A 10234-nucleotide genomic window follows, 5' to 3' on the forward strand; every position below is an offset into this window, starting at 1 on the left:
TGTCTTTAAAATAGAAGAGCCATAGTGAAAGAGAAGATGACTGCTTCTTTAGCTTGGGCAGACCTACAGACCGTTTCTCCCTTTGTTATGTGGAAAAGGAGGTATGAAACTTGATGTGGATAAAGAATAACTGTTTATCCAATGCCCTGAACAAATGAGCACTGATAATCAAGACCACATTGTTTCTCTTTGTTGCTTAGAAGAAAGTGGAAATGGTTATTTTTAATGCTGCTGCTGGTCACTCATGCAACCAGCCAAGCAAGAGAATGTAGTTGCAATATTCAGCATAGCTGGGTGGTTGAAAATGGGCCTTCTGGGGACTCGTCTCTTGTTGTGGATGGAGTAGTAGCTGCCTCTCCTATTTACCTACAGGCTGGCCCTTCTTTCTCATTGAGCACTGCATCACATTGATATCAGCTTGTTCTTAAGCCTGCATTTATAGCAACGATTGCTGTTATATGAATTCAGCTTTTGTGTTGTTAATCTGAAGATTCATCCTCTGAGAAGGATATCTTTTATAACTCCATCCATCCCCTGAAAGTAACGTAACAATGAACTCTGACAGTATCTTACAGATACAGTTTTGTTTACATTGTCCCAAGGTACAACTCGTATTTTTTCCAGATGCAAATGCCTTACGCAAGTTTTTCTTCTCATGCATTCTGGTCAAACCACATTTTTTTCTCTAACATTCTCAGGTTACACTACCTTAAGAAGCAGCCTTGCCCAATGGCATTACCTAACAGAGTTGACAGTGCTGTTTAACTTGTTCTTAACTTCTGGCGTGAGAGAAGGTTACAAAGTCAGTCAGCTGAGTTCTTTTAACATTAAAAATTCTTAATTATCCTGATGTAGCATATTGGCATGAAGAAGAATATATATAGAAGTTACCAGCTAGTAAGTTGCCGATTTGGAACAAAACTTTTATGTCAACAGTTAATATTACAGCTTGTTATCACAGACAGCAAGGCTTTTTGTTGCTGTATTTTGTCCATGTTATCATTATTTTCCTCTTGAAAATCAAAGTAAAGGCATATATTTTGTACTATAAGCCACAGAGATACTGGAGCAAAGATGAGAATCTAGATTTAACTTTCCTCGGAAAATGATGTGTGCTTGTATGTTTATTTATAGACACAGCTATTCCATTCATATTGGTAGACTTGGTATTTCATGGTATTCCCAGTCTTTGCTCATTCATTAGTCAGCTGCTTGAGAATACAAACAGATCACAATGCCCCACTAATGGAGTGCTATTCATGTCTAAATCAGCCATGGCAATCTTCCCTTAATTTCCATCTTTAGTAATGCATTTAAATTTTAAGAACAATGCTTAAGAAGTATATTTGACATCTGAGAAAAAAGTACTTTTACTAATGTGTGTGGGAAGGGTTCAAATGCGTTTGTTAATATTAGGTAAGAGCAGACTGTTCCCTCATGATTTATGGACAAGATCTGCAAGTTGCATAGAAACAGCCACAAATGTTCCTCATCTTTCCCTGACACAACTTTTCAGCAGCCTGCTCCCTAAGGTGGTGCAAGGCAAACCATCCTGCTTTTATTAAAGGCTTTGCATAACTGTTCATTCACCTTTTAATTACACGCCCTTGAAAAGCACTCACAGAATCTGGCCTTCTTGCTTTCACTTATCTAAACCCCTAAATGCATATGCAATAAATGTCTCAAACTAAAAATGACCGTAGATGCTGAATATTTTAATTTTTGAGGCCCAACCTTGGTTACCTGCTAGTTCCCAAATATGGCCAACCCAGGGTGTGTACCAAAAAAGCCCTGAAGTTTGAACACTCAGAATAGTATCATCTTGTAAGAGATATTCTGTATAACAAAAATTATTTTAAGAGTACAGCTGCAATTCAATGACAATTTTAGGATGTCACAGTCAGGATACATGTTATCTCTGTGGAAAATCTAGTAGGTAAACCACAAAAATTGGCAATATAAATTTTTATCCTTTTATTGTGGCATTAAGTTCTCTTCTCTGAGTCAGAAACCTCTGGTAAAATTATTTGCCTTGCAAATGATTCTTTTCAGCAAATAGGAGTTAAAATTTCAGGGAAGAAATAAGCAGCAGGGAAAGGACAATTTGAGCAAAGGTGTAAGCTTTCAAAAAAATATTGCTAAATAAAATATATCATAGAAAAGAAAGTAGGACTAACTACTTAACCCATTTTTTATCACTTATCTAGTTTCTTGTTAAATGCCCTTTTAGTTAGCATGTTTTTTGCTTAAAGTCCAACTGAAACTCCCTCCCTTAAATTTAGGTTCATTGCTTCTTGTCCTACAACTACTTTGAAGGCCTTTGAAGACTTCTGAACTCGTTCCTCTGAGAAAGAATGGAAAGCTTCTTACATTATTAGCCCACCAAACCCACTTTTCAGTCTTTCACCAGAAGCTGCTTTCATTAGCCTTTTGATCATTCCCTTGTACAATCCTTCTAGTTTATTTTCTAACATTATATTTCTTGAAACAACATCCCTAAAGGGAGACACAATATATAAATATGAGCACACATAACCACTTGCCATGGATGAAATAATACTCATCAGCATGTTGAAATCCCGTTTTTCTGAAAAATCATAAAATATTTGTAAATCCCAGAATGGTTTTACTAAGTGGCCTTTATTTATCATGCTTTTCTAAGCATTTATAAATGCACGTACACAACCTTCCAGTTAGTCACTACCACTTAAATATACTTTTTCCTAGATAACCAAGACAGCATTTGAAAAATAGGTAGCTGTATTCAAAACTATCTTCATTCACTTGTGGATCTTTTTGCCACGTAAACAACTTGGCTCTTTTAGTACATCTTTCATATCAGTGGTTTCTTTTTTTCCTTGACTTTCACGGACAGCTGAGAAGATTACAAATAGACGGTTATCCTCTTCACACTTTTCACTCAGCTTGTTTAATATAGCAGTGGCCTGGCTCTACCCTTCCGCTCTCAACAACAGTGTGCCATAGTTTAACATACACGAACAATTTTTTTTACAAAATAAACATGTCCTAAAAAATTACCTTCATCCATTGTAATCTGTTTGTTTCTCAGGGTCAGTGCTTCCACAGAGGTGAGAGTTAACTTCTGGTATTTTCTGACAGCCTCCCACACTGTGCACATAAATATTTAATCTTAAAAATGCAAGAGCTTCACTAGGCAATAAGATACCTGCAGAAAATAAAACGGGAGTTACGGATCAGTTTTCTCCTCACTCTTTCCTGTGGCCATGTCTGTTTTGCCAGGAGACCAAAACTTATTAGGTGAAACTCAAAGCTGTAGAAGACAGCTAAGTTGTTTTTGGGTTGTTTCAGGTGTGATACACCTGAAAGCACAAATGTTCAGAAGATCAGAAGGTTTTCAGTAGAATGTGTTGCAAATGTCCATACTTCCTTGTTTCACCTGAAAGAATGTGAAACATGATACTACTACTACATTTTCAGTAGTGGTGAAACTAGTAAAGATATAAAGGGGTGTTCTATGCAATTTCAGCCCTAATTTCACATAAACAGAGTTATTAAATGCTTCCAGATGAGACTGTTATTACATTAGAGCAAAGTTTGCCCTGCTTTGGAGGATTGCTTCATGGAAGTATATTGCCATCTCCCTCCTCTGCTAATTAAAGGTAAAAAGCCACATTTATCACTGACAATACCATTGTGCTCAGACTGGTCTCAGCTAATGAGACAGGCAGGTTGTTTTGAACTGTAGGTCAAATGTGCTGTTCTCTTGGAGTAACTCCAGGCACATAACTTGTGATATATTCCTATAGTAATAGGAACAATAGAGCAGCAGGAACTGGGAGAAGCAAGTACTACTTAGCAGTTGCAAAAGCAAATACAGAATAAACTGTTTTCAGGCTGGTGTGATCCAGCTTAGGCAGGTGACACCCGTGGCTCAGGGTTTCTACCTCACTGCTATTGTTCTGCACCCCACCCTTATGTCAGAAAGGATTAAAAACAGGAGCTTGCCTTTAGAATGTAGTCCGAAAAGAAGGCTTTTGGTATCACTAACTCAACAAGGAGTTTCACTGTGGGTTTATAGGAGGCAGCATGATTGGGAATCTTTTTCCAAATAATCCACAACTAATTCATTTGTATGATGAGTTTCTGTAGTGTTCTATTTTGAATATGTTATTGCTTCACTGCAATGTGAAGAATATAGCATGATATGGGACTTCGATTACAGCCTTCTCTGAAAGAGTTCCTTATATAAAAGGAATATTTTTGTACTTTTTCTTTTTACAAAAACAAAAATATAAGGGTATACTTTTGTCTTTTTTGTTCCTCTTTTGCATCTTGCTACAGGTGGAAAAAAGAAGAAAGAATGGAAAAGGAGAAAAAAAAACAAGAGAAAAGCAACCATCTGAACAATTGAGGGTGTTTGGTTTTAAAAAATTGGAATCTTATAAAAATCAAAACATTTTTGACAGATTATGTTTCCAATTCTTTTACAGCAGTGAAATAATGTATGACGTACAACTAGCGCTACAACTACTGCTAAAAAAAGGAAACTGGCAAAACAGAAAAAGACTTGACTCCAAGTTATATTTAACTATGGTACTTTAGGTTTCTACTTCAATTTTTTAACATTCACTGTAATTTTTCTTGCTTTCCTTAATATTTAAGGGGTGTGTAGTAGCCCCAGTCCTGAACTAGGACCTGATTGTGCTAGCTGTTAAACAAACAGAATAAAACAGTTTGGCTGTGCCACAGATATCTTAAGATCTCTCGTTTCAGTACTTTTGCTCTGGCTAGTGTTCTTGCTAATCTTACGTTAGGAAGAATCTTTACATGAAAAACCTTCTCTACATTTTTACGTAAAACATCCTTCAAAAAATCCCTTTAGTAATCAATTACATATACGTCTTTTTCTTAAATCACCATCATCTTGGGACTCACTATTCCATTCTTGCCTCTGCTATTCTTGCCTCTGGTATTTTGTTATCAATAATATTTCATGCATAATTATGAGAAGGTAAAGTTCTAGGGCTAGGAATCTCATGTTCCTCTCTGTATATTTCCAATCATTTTGATTCTCTTGAAAACCTTGTAGCAGCTCCAGGGATAAATAATTTATTGTAGTATAGAATTGCGCCACATTTGAAATGTCACATCTGCACCTTTCCCCTTTGAGGAAACTCAGATGCAAATCAAGCTGTGAGTTATGTACCTTTAGGCAGTTCTATAATGGGACAAATTACAACAAATACAAACATGCCTTGAAGTTTCTTCTCTTTGAAATAGAAATAAGACCAAACCTTTTAAAATTTCTCATGAATAACTATGGTTTGCACCATGTCATCCATTATGCTCTATATGTTATTTCTTCCCAGTCAGCAACAGCCTTGAAGCAACACAGTCTAGAGTAAAACTGAAACACAGAACCAGGATTTTTCTGGGTTTTTAGCTGTAAGCACAACAAGCAATTGCTGTTCAACTTCGGAATACAGAAGTCTGTAACAGGTCTCCCAGATGCAAATTCTTTTGCTGAAAGTCAACAATGGGTTTATATTTAAATTGAGGTTAAAACACATAAAATGGAGGAAACCAGAAAAAATTACATCTCATTTTGTCTGAGATGCAACTATTCTAATGTTCCATAGAAGCAAGTAAATTTTGCTGTGACTCACTAGTTGTAAATTAGTTCTGTCTGTTCTGCATAGAAATTGCTCTCTGAATTTTGGCAGGTAAGCTACTCAGTGAAATAGTAATACCCAAGATCTCTTGGACGACTTTTCTTAACCACAACAATCCCTCTTTTAATAATCGGAACAGTTAGGGTCAGGTATTACAAGAGAAAATGGAATGTCTAATATCCTCATTTTTTTCTGACTGTCCTTATCACACCCAAAATGTAGACAATGAGCAAAACATCATTTATTATTATTCATTTATTATTATTCATTTATTATGTCATTCCTGTTTCTGTGTGGTAGTGGGAGCCAAGGTCTGTGCCACTCCAAACAGGTCTCAGCTTGACTGAGGAGATTCTGAAGCTTCAGAGTATGATACTTGCTCCTTGTTTTAGATGAGGAGTAAGATATGTTTTATTCTTTTAACTTGGATATTTATTGTCAATAGACCCACCCATTGGTATTCATTTCAACAACCAAGCAGCACAGTTTGCTAAGGAGATATTGGAAATGTTTAATACTTAATTTTCTTTAAAGGGAAAAGAGAACCTAGAAATGGCAGAAGATGTAAAGAGAATCAAATCAATTTCAGAACGCCAAATAAGCTTTAACGCCCCAGATAGCTAAATTTAACCTACATATTGCAACACCACAGGTGGTTTATCTGCTTATTAGCTTTTTGCTAGTTAGTATTGTCTCTAATTTCTTTGAAGTTACAACAGTGTAATTTTGCAGCAGGGCTCAGTCTCTTTTGAAATACAGAGGACTGCTCATCCTGCTTTTTGGTCTCACTGGGAGACACTGCCAAGGTCCACTGCTCGTAGGATCAGTCGTGACATGCCACCAGCTCCTCTGTTTGTTTTTTTTATTTATTTTCACAAGACTTTTCTCCATTAAGGGTGCTGAGCTTTACACAGCAATCATACATTATTTATTTGTTTAAAGTAAATATTTGTCATTTGTGTTCCCTTCTCTTGAATGCCACTTCTAATACACACCCTCTGATTAGCATTATAGCCTCCATAGGACAGTAAAAAGCTTTTGTGTTCCTACTTCTTTGTCTTGTACCCTTAGTACTTTCCACTGCACGTGCACCGAGGTATACCTTCCCCAGTGATTTACTATTTTTGTCACAACTTCATCATTGTACAAGTCTGTTTTGCTTTACAGAGATTTGGAGGAGGATTTGTGTAACCAGAGTTTCCAAAGCTTTTTTGTTCTAGAGGCTTCCTAGAAGGTCCAGATTTTCCCCATATAAATTAATTTGGCACACAACCATAGTGGAGTCAGGGCTTATGCCTGGAAGGCAATCTGGCAAGTTCAAAAAGCTTCTGGGAGCATTTCTCAACCTGCATCCCTAAGATGAATTCCTGGTTCCATTAAATTGAGTGACGAAACTTGAGCTCATTTAAGCTGAATGGGACTTCTAATTCCTAAAATGATGGCATCTTGACAGGACAGGACTTCAACTACAGCTGTTCTGCTTGTTTCTAGTACAGCATGGGCTATTTTTATTTCTTTATGTAGGGGGCAGTTCATTTACATTTTGTGTCTTCTTGGTAGCCAAGGTTTGGTTTACCATGAGACTCAGAAAATCCCTTTGCACTTCTAGAAATCTCTGGAGCTACAAAAAGATATATACTGCAATTAAGTGAATAGTAAGTATTAGAGATAATTATGGAAACAGGTGCATGTTTGATTAAAGCATGGAGCTCCTGTTGCCAGCGGATCAATGCCAATTCAGTATTTCATGAGGCACTCACAAATTATTGGCTAATCCATGATGAAAGAGAGACGTGAAAGATAAATATGTTGTGCAGTACAAAACCAAATGCAATTAATGCTAGTTAGAAAATTCCTCAAAAATATTTATGAACTATTTTAAATCAGTATCAAGACACAAATGTGTGTTGTCCAATCTTTTCCCTACTTGCAAGCTTGCAAAAACGTCTGCAGCTGAAATATGGTCTGAATGTGAAATAACACATTAATGAAAATAAACCCTTTAACAGAGAAGCCATATGAGATATTACACAGTTTTGATTACTTGTCTTATGAATATCCTTTTTTCTTTTTTTTCTTTAAATATGAGACTAAAAAAGAAGTTTTGTCTCTAGATTTGAAGACCTATGCCACCCAGCCCATGGTATAGGAACATGGGGATATCCATGACAGCAATCCGAATCTCAATGGACCTATCTAGAATCATGCAGATTAAGTGCAAATGCATAGAAAGTATAGCTGTTTCCACTGAAATGAAAATCTAATCTGTTGTACTGTCGCAGAGACGGAGGTCTGAGGAGGCACTATACTTCAGTATGCAGAAGAGATATTTTCCTGAATAATGTAACTGAGACATGCTTTCTAAAACAGGAATTTGTACAGGAATTGGTAAATGTGTGTTAGTGGAAGAAGTACTGCGTATGCTCTGGGATGTCTTGTTGGAAGTATTACTGCCTTCTGTAGGACTGCTGTAACTCATACAGGGGTGACATTACATGCTCTTAGATCTATATCATCTATATCCCTGTCTCTATTACTTGAAATCTGAGTACAGCTGATTACCCTGCAGGTCCTGCCTGTCTAAGGAAATGGAGTAATGTGTTTCTCCTCAGTTTTGTAGGCCGTGGATAAAAGCTACTGAAGATCAATGAAGTCACAAGGTGCAAAAGATGAGAGAGACAGATTCCAGGTGGTTCTGGCTTGCTATCAGCTGGCTCAAAATGGATGACTGTCCTGGTATGAAATAGTCAGAACTCTGTTTTATGACATATTGTTTGACTTAGTACACTCAGGAGTTCCTGCAGGATAGTACTATTTCATAACAATGCAATTTGCTAGCATCAATTTCCACTTAACATTTATCTCAAAGATAATCTGAAGGTCACTTGTAAAATGTTTTTTTTTGGCTGAATGTGGGTAGAACGGTCCTCTCCCTAATGCCCCAAAACTTAAGTCTTCTTTAAGGCATCACAGGTAGAACAAACAAAGAGCTACAGCAGGGGAGGCATAAGCCTCTGAAATGGACGTAAAGGCCTCTGACCTTTCTCCCAACCTCCAACAAAATTCCTGACCCTTTTTGCTATCAACCTGTGTAGGATGAATTGCTTGGGAAAACTCCATCTGCCCACAGGAGCTGACATCACCAGCCTCCAGAGAAATATTTGGCAAAGCCAAATCTGGCAGTTTACCAAAAGCGTCTATTTTTCTTTTCTACATTTACTGAACATTTCTGTTTCTCTAAGCAACAACTGTATTCCATACTATGTCGACTACTATATCAAAATAGTAACAGTAGCAGTATCGGAGAGATGTCACATTGAGTGTAAAAGTAAAGAAAAACATTTCTTTTTTTCTCATTTATATTACAACAGAAGCTGTACGCTTTGCCGCTTCTGAATAAACAATACCAGGTCAACAATAAACAATATACAAACTGCTACAAATTTGTGAAACAAACGATGCAGTTACAGTTAAAAACTTAAAAATAAACACTAAAGCTCCCTCCAATTAAATTACATTTTTTTAGTGTAAGGGTTTTGTGCAATAAAGCTCTGTAGCTCAGCTGGTGACTCACTCCAGCTTCAGGAAGACAATGAGTCAAGTTCTCCCCACCCACTAAGAAGTAGGAAAAGCAAATGCAAACAGCTCCTGAAATGAGTTGTAGCACAATGCCCTCAAGTCAGATCACTCTGAAAGTAGAAACACAGGCCTGAAAGACAATACGACTAAAAAAATAAAAAAGAGGTGAAACACTACCATGATGAAAATGGGATAATAATCCAATTATTGAGAAAGCAAATTAGAAAAAAGAGTCAACATGGAAGAGAGTCTTACAAAATACCTGTAACACACTGATTCCTACATTTACAGGCCTGCAGTAAATGCTGCTGTGCTATTTTCTTCACTGGCAAAATGCCAAAAACTTACTTATAAAGATGCTCTAAAACTGTGTTACCCAGCTTTCTAGGTTATTTCAGTACTTCAAAAGACTCAGCTAGGTGCACCAGGTTTCCAGCTTTTCAGTATAAATGGCTTGTAATTAGCCACACTCATTAATAGACAAGGGAAACAGTCCCAGAAAAAGAGTGTAAACAGAGGTTTTGGCCAACATCTGACAGCAGTGAAGTAAGACTGGTAGTGTCCTACTGACATGGAGAAAGTCAAGGGGGTGGGAGTAATTTGAACTTCACACATCATAATCAAATAAACAAAACAAAATACAACCTGCCAGCTTGCTCAAAATATCGCTGTCAGCTCCTTCAATTATTTGCTTCAATTATTTAGCTTATTGAAAATATCTGAAAGACTTTTGTCAAATAACTTGTGAAATGCACAGGAAAAAAAAGAAAGGACAATGTGCAAGGGAACATTACAGTACCATGGGGCACTGGGGGCAGCCCCGGCCCCAGGCATTAGGGCACCTCCCTGGGGTTGGAGATGGGGATGGGGCGGGACAGGACATCAGCCTCCAGGTTGGGCCCAGCTCAGATCCCACTGCCAGCCCCAGCCTGGCTCAAAGTGGTGGCTTAGGTGAGGACCAAGCGTTCAGGTGGCAGGGGAAGGCAGGTCCCAGGGCTGGG

This window comes from Larus michahellis, chromosome Z (assembly GCF_964199755.1).
Source record: "Larus michahellis chromosome Z, bLarMic1.1, whole genome shotgun sequence".
NCBI classification, from domain to species: domain Eukaryota; kingdom Metazoa; phylum Chordata; class Aves; order Charadriiformes; family Laridae; genus Larus; species Larus michahellis.